Source organism: Zalophus californianus, chromosome 16, assembly GCF_009762305.2.
Source record: "Zalophus californianus isolate mZalCal1 chromosome 16, mZalCal1.pri.v2, whole genome shotgun sequence".
Lineage (NCBI taxonomy): Eukaryota > Metazoa > Chordata > Mammalia > Carnivora > Otariidae > Zalophus > Zalophus californianus.
The window spans coordinates 5,323,897-5,341,152 of record NC_045610.1 but is presented as its reverse complement, the minus strand read 5'-3'; the positions used below and the strand labels follow the sequence as shown (position 1 = coordinate 5,341,152).

Genomic DNA, 17,256 nt, shown 5'->3' with positions numbered 1-17,256 from the left:
CATAAGATTACTTGTCCTCGCCATGGATATTATACCAGCAAGGCGTTTTGTAAAGTGAAGGAGACGTGTACTCCATTATAATCTGGCCCATAAAAGCAGGAGTGGCCTATCACTTCCTTTATTTTCGAAACCATATTATTTGAATTTAACAAAAGCGGACATTTGGCCTTTAAAAACTGTTATTTTATTCAACAACGCTGACTGTACGGTCTAAATATTTGTGGCCCTCCACCCCCCAGATTCATATGTTGGAGCCCCCAGAGTGATGCTATTAATGGTGGGGACTTTAGGAGGCAATTGAGTTTAGATGAGGCTGTGGAGGTGGGACCCTCACAGCGGGATTAATGCGCTCACAGGAAGAGAAAGTCTCCCCCCCATCAGCAACCCTCCTCCTCCTGCGGTCTCCCTCCCCACATGCAAGGCGTGAGGAAAGGCCATGGGAAGAGAGCAGGCAGCCATCTGCAAGCCAAGAAGAGAGCTCCCACCATAACCTGTCCATTCTGCTGCCCTGGTCTTGGCACTCACCCCTGTGAGAAGAAAAGAAGTGTGTGTGGTTTTAACCACTCCATCTATAGCAGTCTGTCATAGCAGCCCAAGCACACTAAGACGCTGGCTCGCATAAGACTCATCAACAGAACTCCCAAATCTGCAGTTGTTGAGACATCCCCGTTGCGATTTTCTTAAAACCAAAATGTGAAGATTTACATTGAGCACGATATTTTTTTAAAGATTTTATTTAATTATTTGACAGAGAGAGAGACACAGCGAGAGCGGGAACACAAGGAGGGGAGTGGGAGAGGGAGAAGCAGGCTTCCCGCAGAGCGGGGAGCCCGATGCGGGGCTCGATCCCAGGACCCTGGGATCATGACCTGAGCCGAAGGCAGACGCTTAACGACGGAGCCACCCAGGCGCCCCTACATCAAACATGATTTACATTTCATACTCTTCTTCAATCTTTTTATTTATACAAATCTTAAATCTTTTTACGATAACACTTTTTTTGAGGTTCCCAAGGGTAGATCTTGGAAGCTGGAGAGTCAAGGGGGAGGGGGTGCGTTCCCCAGGAATCCCCATAGCCTGTAAGAAGTGCAGTCTTGCATTGGCCTTGAAAATGAAAACTTTCCTAACAGCCCAAATGTGGGGGATGAAACACAGATCAGAGCAGACAGAAACAGTTGATGCTAAGTCAAGTTCATTGAGTCCCGGGTGTACCTCTAAGTTCCAGGCTGTGCATACATTTTCACCCACCAGAACTCCGTTATGAATGAGCTAAGATCAAGAGTTGGGTGCTTAACTGACAGAGCCATTTGCAGCCTAAAGAGATGACTTGCTCACCCGACTGTACGTTCTCTATTGTAGTAAAGTAAGTAAAATGTGACTCAGGCTGCACAAAGGATGTGGAGAAAGGACATACCAAGCCTACGCAGATTCTGTTCCCAGTCCTGCCGCATGACCTTCTCTAGCGGTTAAACATCTCCAAGCATGGGTTATTTTGATCTGCACAATGCAGGCCTTTGCTCTGAAGCCCCTTCCAGCACATGGGTCCTGGATTTCCAGGGTATAAATGTAAAGAGAGACGGTTAGTAGATGCCGGCGTGTCCCGCGTTATCCTACAGCTGGATGCGAAGGGGAGCTGGGCCCAGTGTACGGGAGCTGGTGCCCCACACCTCTCCTCTGCACAGGAGTGAGAAGCAAGAGGAAGGAGGGAGTGACTTCGGAGAACAGCCCCACCTGCTCTCTACCCTGAGCCACCTGAGTCAGTTCCTGTCGCTGCCAACACATCTCAGCGGGTCCCCCCGATTTTCTGGGGGAATGTAAAAGAGATGTGCACACATTCCGGCCCCTTTCTGCTGACTCGGATGGCACAGCAAGCTGCAGGCATTCTTTTTTATTGCTGATGCCACTTCCTATCGAAACAATTTGGTGCTAATAAGCCCCTATAATAGTAAGCAATGGGTTGGCTGAGTAATTGTCACTAAATACCATTCAAGGCTTTGTTGCTTCTTGGGCATATTGCTAATTATTCTGCATCTGAAATAACACCCAGAGGCCCACTGAATGCCAGTAAATAGGGTTTCTTCATGCTCCTGAAGCCCGGAGGCTGGGTGTGATTGGGAATGCCAAGGCTTTAATCCAGTAAACAATGGCTACCTCACAGTCTCAACTCCTACAAAATCACAGCCTTTTGCAAATTGTACGGGAGCTCAGACAAATCGGGGTGTCCGTCTGGTGCCGGAATTGGCGGAGGAGAGTGGTGTAGGTGAGGGTCTCCTTGGGGCTGCCCAGGAGGGCTTCAGGGGTGAACAGAGGGCTGGTGTTGGGGAGAGGGGTCGGAGAGGGCAGAGTGGAATCACCGGGTCCAGCCTGTCCACCTGAGAATGGGATGGGTGTTATGGTCCCAGATGGTCCCAGCTAGGAAAAGCGAATGTTGGTAATGCAAGGGGAGTAAACACTAGGAGCAGGGTGGAACAGGGAGCTGAGAATATCCGTATCAAGCTCCATGTCACAGAGCAGTGGATACAGATTCGGTTTTCGCCTGATCAGGGCAGCAGCTGGGTTTGACTTCCATTTCCCAGTTGGGTGCCACCCCAGTCCCTCAGTTTCCTGTGTGCACAGGGGGCATGGCACCTCTGTCCTCACCCCCAGGATGCCTCCGTTGGCCACAGGCCACGCTGGGACTCACGGAGAGCCAAGGCAAGAGGAGCATAGGGTTCTGGAATTAACACGTGTTACCACATGCATAGAATAGCTCGACAAAGACAGTGGTAGGAGGGAAGCTGGGTACTCGGAGACAGGGAAGGAAGGCAGGCATACCATTCCCTGAACATCCTTTCCTGCTGTTTCGTTTTGCTTGTTAAGTAGGCCCAATGCAGGGCTTGAAGTCACGACCCCGAGATCAAGACCTGAGCTAAGATCAAGAGTTGGGTGCTTAACTGACAGAGCCACCCAAGTGCCCCCTTTCCTACAGTTTAAAATGATGACCAATATATTCATGGTAAAAAATAATATTTAAAAATACAGCATGTGCATGATCCTGGCCTGGATCCATGACTGAGGCCGTCCCTGGACCTGCATAGGTGGGGGTACCCACAGAGCACTGGGACTGTTCTTATTTCTGCAAAATTTCTACTCCATCCATCCATCCATCTATCCGATATTCTTCAATCAAGTTGTTATTAAGTACCTGTTCTTTGCAGACAAATTCTAGGCCCCCAAGATTATAAATTATTCTTAGAAGGAAGGCTTCTATTCACAAGGAATTAAAAACTTGATAGAGGAAAGGAAGACATGTTCATGAATCACTGTAATGCAGTTTGATAAATCCACCCACTCAGGATACTCAAGGTGGCCCAAAGGAGGCAGGGCATGGAGGAAGGCTTCCTGGAGGAGGGGGTTTCAGGAGGAACCAGGAGCCGCTGCTAGAGGACAACTAGACTGAGAATGCTGCTACTTGGGACTTGGAAAAGGCTCCTGTGGTCGGAAGAGATACCCCCCAACTTCAAAATGCAAGTCTTCTCGATTCTACGTCTTCCTCCAACTTCTACCCGAACTTTTCTCCTTCTCTAAACTGACAGTGTCTTGGAAAAGCTGGAAACGCTCATCATCTTCCCTCCTTCCCTTTCCATTCACTCCACAGTTGTGTCCCTTCCTTTCCCGCCACTCCACGAAGGCTCTTCTCTCCCCGGTGTCCACTGCTGTCCTTGTGGCCAAAGCCATGGACACACCACAGTCCTCACCCCTCCGCAGCCCGTCATGGGACACTGGGGGCCTCGCCTCCCCCCACACTCCTGGATCACGTCCTATCTCCCTGCTACTCCTCATTTTCTTAGTTCACTTTTCTCCTGCATCAAATGCCTCAAATGTCAGTGTCCCTAAGCGCTCTCTTTTTAGATTCTCTGCACATTTTACTTCTCGATTTACATATATATATATTTTTTTTTCCCTTGAGTGGTCTCAAATACTTGTATTTCTTTAATGACCATCTGTATGCTAACAGCTTTCAAATCTCTGTCTCAAGCCCGGCTTTCTCTCCCGAACCACAGACTCATATATCTGAATTTCTACCCTGTGAGCAAAACTTAACATCCAGCGTTGTGGATGCTACAGGAATCTTCATGGAGAGGGAACGTAAAAATGTATAATTAATGTAAAAATGTGTAATTAATTTGGCTGGACTACCCAATCTAAATTATGCCTAGTACTTCTGCCTCACCTTCCTTTTTGTTTTGTTTTGTTTTTTTAATTTGTTTCTACTTTATTTTTTTTTATTAGGAAAGTTTCAGGGATAATTATGATAGAGGAATTTGGGAATTCACAGGCAAGTGGCTTAAAGCCTTACATTACTCAACGTAGGGTATAGTAAACTTTCTGATATAATTCAGTTATAACTCAGAACAATTGTATTGATTTACAGGTGCTGCAAATACATACATCAATGTTTATATCGTTATATATTTTATGTCCAAATATGTACCTTTTATTAACCAGTGTTTTTGTTGTTGTTTAGAACAAACTTTCTTCCTTTCTTTCTCTTTTTCTTTCTTTCTTTCTTTCTTTCTTTTTCTTTCTTTCTTTCTTTTTTCTATTGAAGTAGAGTTAACATACAGTGTTATATCAGTTTCAGGTATATGATACAGTGATTCAGCAACTCTATACATTACTCCTCAGTGCTCATCATGATAAGCGTGTTCTTGATTCCTATCACCTTCATCCCAACACCGAACTTCCCTCTGGCGACCATCTTTTCTCAATAGTTAAGAGTCTGTCTGTTTCTTGGTTTGTCTCTCCCCACCCCTTTGTTCATTTCCTTTGTTTCTTAAATTCCACACATGAGTGATATCATATGGTATTTGTCTTTCTCTGACTGACTTATTTCACATAACATTATACCCTCTAGATCCATCCATGCTGTGGCAAATGGCAAGATCTCATTCTTCTTTGTTGCCTTTTTAATTAATGGACTATATACTGTGAGGTATGTTATATATGAGTGAGACATATATATCTCACATCTTTATCTACTCATCTATGCATGGACACTTGCTTGGTGGCTTCCTTATCTTGGCTGCTGTAAATAATGTTGCAATAAACATAGGGTGCATATATCTTTTCAAATTAATGTTTTTGTTTTCCTTTGGGGTAAATACCCAGTAGTGGAATTACTGGATCATATGGTAATTCTATTTTTAATTTCTTGAGGAACCTCCATACTGTTTTCCACAGTGGCTGCACCAGTGTGCATTCCCACCAACAGTGCACGAGGGTTCCTTTCTATTCACATCCTCACCAACACTGGCGTTTCTTGTGTTTTTGATTTTAGCCAGTCTGACAAGTCTGAGGTCATATCTTATTGTGGTTTTGATTTGCATTTACCTGATGATGAGAGAAGTGGAGCTTCTTTTCATGTGTCTGTTGGCTATCTGGATGTCTTCTTTGGAAAAAAGTCTGTGCAACCCTCTGTTTTGGGGACTGTTGGCTTGTATCAGTTCTTTATATATTATTTATATCAGCCCCTTATTGGATATATCATTTGCAAATATCCTCTCTCATTCAGTATATTGCCTTTTTATTTTATTTTGTTGATGGTTTCCTTTGCTGTGCAGAAGCTTTTTATTTTCATTTGGTCCCAGTAGTTTAATTTTGCTCTTGTTTCCCTTGCAGAGAAGATGTATCTAGAATAATGTTTCTGTGGCTGATGCTGAAGAAATCATTGCCTATTTTTTCTTCTTGGAGTTTTACTTTCCATGAGTTTTTTCTTCTAGGAGTTTATTTCCTGACCCACCCTTGCATCCCTGGAGTAAATCCCACTTGATAGTAGGGAATGATTTTTTTTAAAAATGTATGTTGGATTTGGTCTGCTAATATTTTGTAGATAATTTTTGCATCTATGTTCATCAGAAATATTGGTCAGGGGATGGAGGCCAGGGGGAGCGGAATGGGGAGCTATTGTTTAACAGGTGTAAAGTTACAGTTGCTTAAGGTGAATGAGTTCTAGAGATCTGCTGTATAACATAGTGCTTATAGTTAACAATATGGTTGATATTGTGCACTTAAAAATTTATTAAGGTGATAGGTCTTATGTTAAGTGTCCTTAATACAGATACACACACACAACCAAAATAACACAGGGAAACTTTTGGAGATGATGCTTATGTTTATTACCATGATCATGGTGCTGGTATTGCAGGTATATGCATATGTCCCAAATTATCAAACTGTATACATTAAATATGTGCAGTTCTTTTTTTTAAATTTTTTAAATTTTTTATTGTTATGTTAATCACCATATATTACATAATTTGTTTTGGTGTAGTGTTCCATGATTCATTGTTTGTTCATAACACCCAGTGCTCCATGCAGAACGTGCCCTCCTCAATACCCATCACCAGGCTAACCCATCCCCCCACCCTCCTCCCCTCCAGAAACCTCAGTTTGTTTTTCAGAGTCCATCATCTCTCCTGGTTCGTCTCCCCCTCTGACTTATTCCCCTTCATTCTTCCTCTCCTGCTATCTTCTTCTTTTTCTTTTTTCTTAAAATATGTTGCATTATTTGTTTCAGAAGTACAGATCTGTGATTCAACAGTCTTACACAATTCACAGAGCTCACCGTAGCACATATCTTCCCCAATGTCCATCACCCAGCCACCCCATCCCTCCCACCCCCCCACCACTCCAGCAACCCTCAGTTTGTTCCTGAGATTAAGAATTCCTCATATCAGTGAGGTCATATGATACATGTCTTTCTCTGATTGACTTATTTCACTCAGCATAACACCCTCCAGGTCCATCCACGTCATTGCAAATGGCAAGATCTCATTCCTTTTGATGGCTGCATAATATTCCACTGTGTATATATACCACCTCTTCTTTATCCATTCATCTGTTGATGGACATCTTGGCTCTTTCCACAGTTTGGCTATTGTGGACATTGCTGCTATAAACATTGGGGTGCACGTACCCCTTCAGGTCCCTACATTTGTATCTTTGGGGTAAATACCCAGTAGTGCAATTGCTGGATCGAATGGTAGCTCTAATTTCAACTGTTTGAGGAACCTCCATACTGTTTTCCAGAGGGGTTTGTGCAGTTCTTTGTATCTCAGTTATATCTTAATAAAACCATTAAAAAAGACTGAAAAAGATATCCACAAAAGTGTGCAAAGACAGACATATAAGATTATCTTTTGTAGGATTTTCTACAAAGTGTAAAGTGAGGAACAATCCAAGTAACTACCAATGGGTAGTTAAAGTGGGTGGTTAAGTAAATTGTAGTACATGTCCACCATTTGCCCATTCATCCCACCTCAGCACTCACTGTTTGGGCAGATCCCAGTGGCATCCTATGTGCAAGCACTGAGACCCTCTAAAGTAGGAGGCAGCAAAAATTTTCCTGCAAAGGACCAGGTAGGAGCCATTTTAGGCTTTGCGGGACAGACAGTTTCTTTCACAACTACTCTGCTTTGCCCTTGTAGTATAAAAGCAACCACAGGCAAAATGTAAGTGAACGGGCATGGCCATGTTCCAATAAAACCTTATTGACAAAAACAGGAGGTGGACTGGAATTAACCTATAGGCTACAGTTTGCTGACCCCTGACCTAAGGCTTTCTTTCAGCCCCCGTATAAGGCAGGACAAAAGTGCCAGCAGCTAATGCTATCAGGAACAGCCATTACCTAATGAGAGAAAGGAGTTGGAGGGTAAATCCTGCAGGGTTCTTGCCCTTTGGTGGGCGAACAACTTGGAGATTCCTATCAGGATTAAGTCTGAGTTGTCCACAGCAGCAACCTGCTCATTGACATAACTCCATTGGCTTTTTTCCCTTCCCTGTCTCCTTCCACACTCTTCCAACAGGCTTCCTGGGAATCACCTCCCTAACAAACCAGTTGAGCTAAAATTTGTCTCAAGATCTGTTTTGGGGGGGCAACGTAGCCTAAGATGGTTGGTAAAGAAGTGATACTAAGAAGCAGACCTCAGGATGGGTTTCTGAAATTGGATCCTTCTCCAACTGTAGCACTTCTGATGTTAAGGGGGTATCGTCAAAATCTTTATCATGCTGTTGATTCACGTGTACTAAGATCTTCACGTATGGTTTATGTGGATAGAATAATAAGTGGAAAGGCACAGGCTTACGCAGCAGCTCTGGTGCTTGAAAGATATGGGCACTGCAGTAAATGTAAGGCTTGTTGACTGCCCATAGAACCTCTACAGGAAGAAAAGGACAGACTCAGGTCAACCAGTTATCAGCTTTAGGGCATGGTGCGAATGCCAGGAAGTATCCATTGTCATCTGTAAAGAGCTTCTTGTCTCCTTCATCCATCCTGCTAAAAATCAGGCCCAAGACTTCATTGTAAGAATGGCAGAATTACAACAGAGGCTGAATACACAGCCTGGTGTGTCTCCTCTGCTAATTATTGAGAACTTGAAACCATTCATTCCCTCCAAATGCTATGAATCTGCAGAAGTGGCCTTCTTCCTCTTGCTACTGGGCATCAACCTTACTGCCTGGAGATCAGCAAATGGGATTCCTAAGGAGCATGCCTTAAAAAAAGTCAGTTTGTCCTCCTCAGAGTCTGCCTCTGCTGTCTCTCGTTATCTCAAGAGTGAGAATGAGGATCGAGATTTAGCATGACTCAAACAGGAAAGTGTTATTCCTAGGAAGAGAAGAAAGTGGTTGTTTTCAAAAAGAGCTGCAGGGCACAGCTGGTGTGTTCTGGAATGATGTGAGAGAATACATCTGGGCTTTGGAAGGTGGTGGACCAAAAAATCTGAAATATAAGCTTTGTAGTGGAAAGTTTATGGTACGGGCATACTCTCCAACGACTGTAGACTTCACATGGTGAGGATAGGAGAGGAGCAAGCCAGGTTGGAATGTTGGAAAGGTTTCTTTTTTCCTTTTTTTTTTTTAAAGTAGGCTCCACCCCCAGCATGGAGCCCAATGCAGGGCTTGACCTCACCACTCTGAGATCAAGAATTGAGTGGAGATCAAGAGTCAGATGCTCAACCGACAGAGCTACCCAGGTGCCTCGAAAATGGCTTCTTTTTGAAGCTTGGAAACAATGATAAGTTACAGAAAATGAACCAGAGATGCTGGAATGGCCTTGGCAGAATTTTGAGGAAGATGTCAAGATGTTAGAGATGGACATTTAATAGACACCAGACAGCCAGGACGCCAGCTGACCAGCTTCCCTAGGAGGCCCCAAAGGAGAGTCCCTTTACTAAAGGAATAGAGAATATGCGAGTGAAGGGGACCCCAGCCTTGTGGAGAAGCTCCGTGGTAGCTTCCTCTATAGCCCAGGGTTGATAGTTGGAGATAGTGCAGTGAGGCTAGGCTCCCTAGTAGCAAATGCGAATGAGAGAATTCCAGAGCAAATGCAAGGTGGTGGCTTGTAAGCATCAGAGGCAAGGTGGATTTAATGATCATAATGGACAGCAATGCTGGAATAAATCAGGAGGCCTAGAGCTGCCCAGCTCGGTGGCAAGGCATAATAGATCATGGCATTGCTAGAAGCAGCTAGGTGGGGCACAAATAGGATACCACTTGGCTTGCATAACCCAAAGAGACGAAGAGCAGATGATCACCATGCTGAAGGTGGTGGCCCAATGGAAGATAATCCAACATCTGGTTTCCAGATTTGAGCCAGTTCTCAGATCCAGAATCCTGTGATTGAGGGAGATACTAGATCCTCTTGCAGAAACTCTTACAGAGCCTCAGAAAGAATACATAGTACTCATTCCCCCATTCCTTCTCCAGAGGGACCTCCAACTGCAGAGAAGGAAATGCCCAGAGAGTGTGCACTGCACGGTGCACCATGGAAGGGGACCCGCCTACATATTTCAAGGGCAATTGGATCCGGGGATCGAGCTGACACTAATGCCAGAGAAACTAGAGCACCATCCTGATGACCTAGTCAGAGTGGGTTTGTGAAAACCAGGTGATAAATGGAGTCGTGGTCCAGGTCCATTTCATAAATGCGCAACGAGTCTGCCAACCCACACTGTGATAATGTTTATGGTTTCTGAGTGCTTAATTGGGTTGAATATGCTTAGCTGCTGGAAGAGCCCTCTCATTGGTTCCTGACTCGCAGAGTGGAAGCTATTAGGGTGGAACGGGCCAAGTGGAAGCCCCTGAAACTACTCGGCATCCCAGCCAGGACAGTAAATTAAAAGCAGTAACTCATGCCAGCTGAAATAGCATAAACTAGTGCTCCACAAGACATCGAAAGGTGGCAGAGGTGGTGGTCCCCATATCTCTACTCAACGCATCTACTCGGCCCTTGCAAAAACCAAATGAATCATCCAGGGTGGCGCTAACCCCCCCCCCCACCACCAAATGGAACCAAGCAGTAGAGCTGAGCACCACTGCTTTGTGAGGTGTTCAAGTATCTTCACGGGAACAGATCCACACAAATGTAGGTCTTTGGTGTGTTGCTATTGTATTGTGTTTTATCAAGGGATTGGCTCAACCTGCTGGTGTGGACAGAAGTTAGAAATGAGAGTGTTACCACACCTAAAATAGTGGTGGGGGAGATCCACGCAGAGGCCAGAGCTCAGAGTGGCCATCAGCTTTGCGTGGAAAGGGAAGTGGTCTGAGATAAGGATATATACAGATTTCTGGGTGCTGGCAAATGTCTTGGCTGACCATCAGAGGCCGGGGTGGGGGAGGCAGGGAGCCTAGAAGAATACAAACAAGCAATCTGGAGAGTGAAAGGGGTATAGGGTAGACATATGGAGTGGGCACAAAGTGTATGGGTCTTTGTGTCTCGTGTCAGTGATATCTAGAAAGCATTTACTACTGACAAGTCACTGAAGAACCAGGTGAATGGGATGACTTGTAGATTTCAACCCACCTCTGTCCTCAGCCACCCAATGCCTTCATCCATAATGAAGGGTATTTGTGGATCCAACAGCATGAGCTCCCGATAACCAGGGCTGGCCTACCTACTGCTGCTGATGACTGGCCTGGCCTAGGAGCCACATCGCCTGGCACTGAGCCTGGGGTTTTCAGGAGACCAACTAGCACTTAGATGTCAAGTTGATCACATTGGAGCCATTCTTCCCTGGAAAGAACAGTGATTAATCCTGGTTAGGATTGGTACATATTCTGGGTATGGGTTTGCTTTCCTAACCATAGTGTGCCAATCAGTAACCACTATCCAAGGGCCCACAGAGCCTAATTATGGGATCCTAAGCAGAAGGGACCTGTCTTCTGGCAAACGAGTTGTGACAGTGAGCACATGATCGTGGTATCCAGTGGCCTTTTCATATACTGTTTCCTCCAAAAGTGGCTTATCTAATAAAATTGGAATGACCTCTTAATGTTTAACTAATGCACCAGCCTAAGGATGATACTCTCAAGAGTTTGGGTGCTATCCTTCAAGAGATAACATATGCTTGGATCCAAAAGCTGAGGTCCAAAGTAGGAATGGCTTTTCTCCACACCACTGGGAGGGACTCAGTTGGGGAAATTGTGCTTTTCTGCCCCATAATGTTCAGCTTTTCTGGGGTGGAAGGACTGGTTACTTGTGTGGAGGAGACAGGTGTCCGGGGCGGGAGGCAGCAAAAAGTGTTCCACTGAACCCAAAGCTATGGCTGATGGCTGACTATTTGGAGTTCCTCCGTTCAGTGAATTACCAGGCAAACAGGATTTACTCTGTGGCAAGGGTAATTAATTATGATTGTCATGAGCAAATGGAAGGATAAAATGGTTAAGACTCATGGATTCACTGGGCCACCTCGTGGTGCCCCTATGTCTGGTGACAGTCAGAATTGGGCAACTGCAGCAACCCAGGTTTTACAAGCATTCAGGAAATCAAGAGCTTAGACTCGTTGGGGATGAAGCCTTGGCTGAGGGTTCTACCTTCTATCTGGAATAAAAGCCGCAGGAAGGAGATGCTGAATTGGGACCAACCACAGCAGTAGTGATTGGAGTCTGTCTGGCCAATCCTCTTGTTATAAGTCCTTTTTTTAGAAATCATGATTGCAACCTCCTTGAAGCGGGGGGCAGTGTTGGGAGAGCATGAACATAGGGATGTGAGCAGTGCCAAGGGTCAACTGTAGCACATAGTATGGGTTCCCTGCTCATAGCTTCTTAGCACGCATGTGTCAACAGCTTCCAACAGCAAGCCCTGGTAATTCTCCACCTATGAGCTCTCTCTTAACCTAATCAGGGTACACCAGAGTATAGGGAGTTTCCGGGAGCAGCCCTCACCAATAACAGAAGGGAGTTGGAGGATAAATACCCTTGCTTCCTTGCTTCTAGGTGGGATATCCTGGTACATGTTCCATACTGTTTCCCAGATGTCCCCAGGGGACTGAGTTCTAGCTGCCCACGGTGGTAACCTGCTCATGAGTGCACCTTGTACCATCACCTCCTCCTACTGTCTCCATCTACCCTTACTTTTGCTTTGGGGACTACCTGCTAGAGAAGCCACTGGTATTCAAGCCCTTGTCTCAGGATCTGATTCTGCAAGCACCTATTTAAGCACTGCCTTGGGGAGCACTGATTCATTAAAGTAATGTTCATCTCAGAATTATTTAGTCTCTAGGGGCACCTGGGTGGTGCAGTCTGTTGGGCATCTGACTCTTGGTTTCCGCTCAGGCTGTGATCTCAGGTTCATGAGATTGAGCCCCGCATCAGGCTCCGTGCTCAGCACAGAGTCTGCTTAAGATTCTCTCCCTCGATCTTTGAGCTCGCATGGTAGACACCATGAGCAAAGCTCACCCTCCCGAGTTGAAAAAATTTATGGACAAGAAATTGTCCTTGAAATTAAATGGTGGCAGACATGTCCAAGGAATATTGCGGGGGTTCAATCTGTTTATGAATCTTGTGATAGATTAATGTGTGGAGATGGCAACTCGTGCACAACAGAACAATATTGGAATGGTGGTAATACGAGGAAATAGTATCATCATGTTAGAAGCCTTGGAGCGAGTATAAACAATGGGTGTGTTCATCAGAAATCAACTGCTTCCACACGTCCCCTCCATAGTACCTGTTTTACTACAATATAAAAATCAGGTCGTGTGCATTTTCATATTGAACTTTTTTGCTAAATAAACTTTTATAATAGTCAAAAAAATTAAAAAGATTCTCTCCCTCTCCCTCTGCCCCTCCTGCTTGTGCTCTCTCTCTCTCTCTCAGAATAGAGAAATAAATAAATAAATCTTAAAAAAGAATTCTTTAATATCTAAGACATAGATATGTGTCCATTAAAAGTTCTTAGTAATGCTGAATTACTTTCCCATAGCATATCAATCACAAGAGCAAACCACTCTATCATGTGTGTTAGCCCGTATGTGCTAAAGGAAGATACGGGTTTTCTCAGGTTGAGGGCTGCTGGCCAGTCTGTCTGCTTTGCAAAACCTCTCTCACTGCTGCTCCCATGTAACCATAAATAGTTTTGACCATGGTGGCCGGCAAAAGACATGCAGGACGGCATGTCAGGAGCTCTGCACCAGAGCTAGGAAGTGCGTCGGAGTGTAGGTTTTATGCAAACACCCAGGTGTCCCCAGGTGCCCTGAAGACAATTGAGGCGGAACAGAGTGGTATAAAACTCAGAGGCTGGTGGGAATGCTTTCAGTTTAGGAAGGTATTATAACCATCAATATGTACTCCAGGCATCTGCAGCCAAACTCCTGTCCTGACCTCAGGGACAGGGAAAGGGAAAAGAAAGCCTTTGCTAATGGATTCAATATTGGGAATGCATTTCTTAATGCCTTATACCATAGTGATTCCAAGTGCTGACGACTAGTCCATATGGGCTGACATGGAAGGATGTACAAGATAAGTTTTAATACGTGTGTGTTTATAAAAAGCAAATTTTGTTAAAAAATAATTATTATTTCTATACACAAGGAAATAGTACAATACTGGCATAGATTTATTGGACATTTTACTTTTACTCTCTGTATTTCAGGATAGTTTGAATTTGTCATAACAAGTTTGCATTTATAATCTGAAAAAAAGAATCTCTGCTCCTCTTTTCTCCTGGAAGCTCCCTAAAAAAAAACAACAAAGAGAATGAGGAACAGAAACGTTACATATTTGATGATGCGGAGACATGTTCATTACTTCAAACTACAACTTGTGAGTGAGGGTTAACACACACAGTTAAAATCCTTCAGAGTGAGCGAAGATGCTGAGAGAGGACTCTTGTCCCTGAGGTTTTTGGATGGAGTGGTCAGAGCCCAAAGTTCTCAAATGGAACTCTTTTTTTTTAATATTTAATTTATTTATTTGAGAGAGAGAGAGAGAACAAGCAGGGGGCAGGGGCAGAAGGAGATGGAGAAGCAGGGTCCCCACTGCACAGGAAGCCCAAAGCTGGGGCTCAGTCTCAGAACCCTGGGATCATGACCTGAGCCAAAGGCAGATGCTTAACCAAGTAGGCCACCCAGGTGCCCAAGACTCTTTCTGGAGAAAAGTAAGTTTGGGATACATGGGTAGCAGAGGGAGTTTTTCTGAAAGCTGATGCCGTGGAATAGCGGAGAAGCAGAGCTGACCAGGAACTTATGAAGACCTGACACCTTTGTGAAAAGTAGGATATTTGTAAAGGAGAAACCAAAAGGTAAGAAGCATAATTAAAACTGCAACTCTGACCTGCTGGAGAAAATTAAAGGCTAAGTCACCCCCATCAAAACAACTGAGACATTCGGAGTTTCCCTGTGACCAAGGAGATTTTCTGCCAGCTTATGGCAGGAGCAAACTTGGGTGAAGGAGTGTTTGGACACAGTAGACTCCAGGCTACTTGCTCCCCCAGCTCAGCCCTGCAAACTTTCTCTCTCTGTCCAGCATCAGAAGAATGGAGTCCATGCTAGGAAAAGCAACGATCACAGAGAAGACAAACAAACCAATGTGAGTGTGGAGCGGGGAACCTAAAAAGGACGCATCTCAAGAATATTCTAGAACAAAGCAGGTAAAAATTACCAGCAGAGTTCTATGTGAAATAAAAGATATAATATTCTACTTGAAATGAAAGTGCAAAGAAGAGATACAAGGGCTCAAGAAGGAAACGATCAAACGATAGAAGGGGATGAAAATTGGGTTGGTTACGGTCAAGGGAAACATGGCAAGACAAAGTGAAGACATCTGGGAAATGATGGGCAACCCCAGAAGCAGTGAAAAAGAGAAAAGGAAATGCAGAAACACAGTCAGGAATATGAAAGACGGGATTGAGGAAATGGAGCAAAAAATGAATTTGACAAGGATAAAGAGTTTTAAAAACACAGAGAGAAAATGAGAAAAGAGTTCAGGAAAGCTATTCAAAGAGAAGATGGGGAAACTTTGGTGCGTCTGGAGAGTTTTCCCGGGGAGATGAAAAGGGACTGATGAAGGCCAGCAGCCCAGGGTACCCTAATAAAGTTAGGGGAGTTCAGTGAAGCATTCTAGTAGAGAAAGAATTCAATTCAGACTCCCTTATTAGTTCTTTATTGACAAGTCACACGCTGCCCCCAAACTCAATGGCTTATGAAACCAAACATGTATTGTCACGTAGTTTCTGTAGGTCAGGGATCCAAGCGTGCCTTACTGGGTTCTCTGGCTCAGGGTCACTTACAAGGCAGCCACCATGGGGTTGGTCTGAGCTGTGGCCATCTCAAGGGTGGGCTGTGAGGACCCGCTCCCAAGCTCACTCATGTGATCGCGTTCATAGGATTCAGTTGCTCAAGGCCTGTTGGAGTGAGCACCTCGGTTTTTCTCTGGCTGTTGGCTGGAAGCTGACCCCAATCTTTGCCATGCGGCATTTCCAAAAGGCTCCTCAACAATATGTCCGTTGGCTTCCCTTTGGGCCACAAGTGCCAGATAAAGTACAACTGTTTGACTCTCAGAAAACCATGAATCATTTTTGAGTATAAGTGTGTCCCAAATACTGCGTGAGACACACATGAAAAGATTATTCGTTGCTTGTCTGAACATTTAAATTCACCTGGGCATCTGTATGTTGATTTGCTACATTAGGCAACCCTGTTCAGATGAGCCAGTAAGAGAGCTGAGGGGGACGAGAAAGGCAGAAGTCATGGTCTTTTGGTAACTTAATATTGGAAATGATATCCCATCGCTTTTATGATATCTTATCCATTAAGAGCAAGTCACTAAGTACAGCCCACTCTCAAGGGAAGAGGATTTCATAAGGGCATGAACAGTAGGGGGAAGAGATTGTGGTGGGGATTTTAGGGAGTCCCCAGTGTACACCCTACACCCACACCCACCCACCCACCCACCCACACACTCACATACACGCGTGTGCGCACACACACACACACACACTCACATACACGCGTGCGCGCGCACACACACACACACACAAAGCAAATCATACACATGGATGAATCAAAATGAGGTGTTGGAGACACTTACATATAGGAAGACTCAAGGCTACAAAATGGAAGCAATGTCTAGAAAATTCTCAGGGCAGTGCATGCCACTACGTGCCACTAGGAGCACAAAAAAGAAAGTGTTGAACATTCCAATTACCAGAAGGGAAGGGAGGTCAAAAAAGGACAACAAATACTATAGAATGAAAGGTTTTGTTTTTGTTTTGAAAGTATTAAAAATAGAAAGGATTAAAAAAAAAACCCAAGATGATAAAAATATGGTAATTTGGCTCATCAATAAATTTAACTCAGATAGACTCACCTTTTAAAACATTTTATTTTATTAAATATTAGCAGACTGTACCAAAAAGCAGAACCTAGGAGAGGTATCTAAAGCAAAATGATCTGAAAAATTGAAGACAAATCAGCAGTGAGCCACGTAACTAACAAGTGCGTTTTACTGACAGACGAATGTGAAAAATCATTATTTTGGACTGGAAAATCATTATTTTGGACTGGAAACGTTGTTCACGGTAAAAAGGATATATAGGTGACAATATAATGAGCATCCCTCATGAATCGTGATACATCAAACAGAGAAGCATCAGTATGTATATGGTAAAATTGGAGATTTTATTTTTTGTTTTATTTCATTTTTTTATATTGGAGAGTTTAACACACCTTTCTCAGTGTCTGACAGATGAAGTAGAAGGAAACCACGTAGAGACACCCAAGCAGCACGATAAACAAGCTGCACATGACATCGAAAAATAGGTCAGAGTAAAAAAGGAAAAAAATCCACTGACCGAGGAACACTTCCGAGTAGAAATGGCATAGAGTACGCTTCCTGCTCATGAAGCAATAAATACATAAAATAACAGTGAAGTAAAAAACAAGAACAAAACAAAAAACAAAAACAAAAAAGCTCTACTATCTAGAAAATGCAAATTCT

At 44.1% G+C, this 17,256-nt stretch overlaps 1 pseudogene; it reads left to right on the top strand.

The window, feature by feature from the left end:
* Positions 1-12,702: 12,702 nt before the first annotated feature.
* LOC113908241 lies at positions 12,703-12,933 on the top strand (annotated as a pseudogene).
* The last annotated feature ends 4,323 nt before the right edge of the window (positions 12,934-17,256 follow it).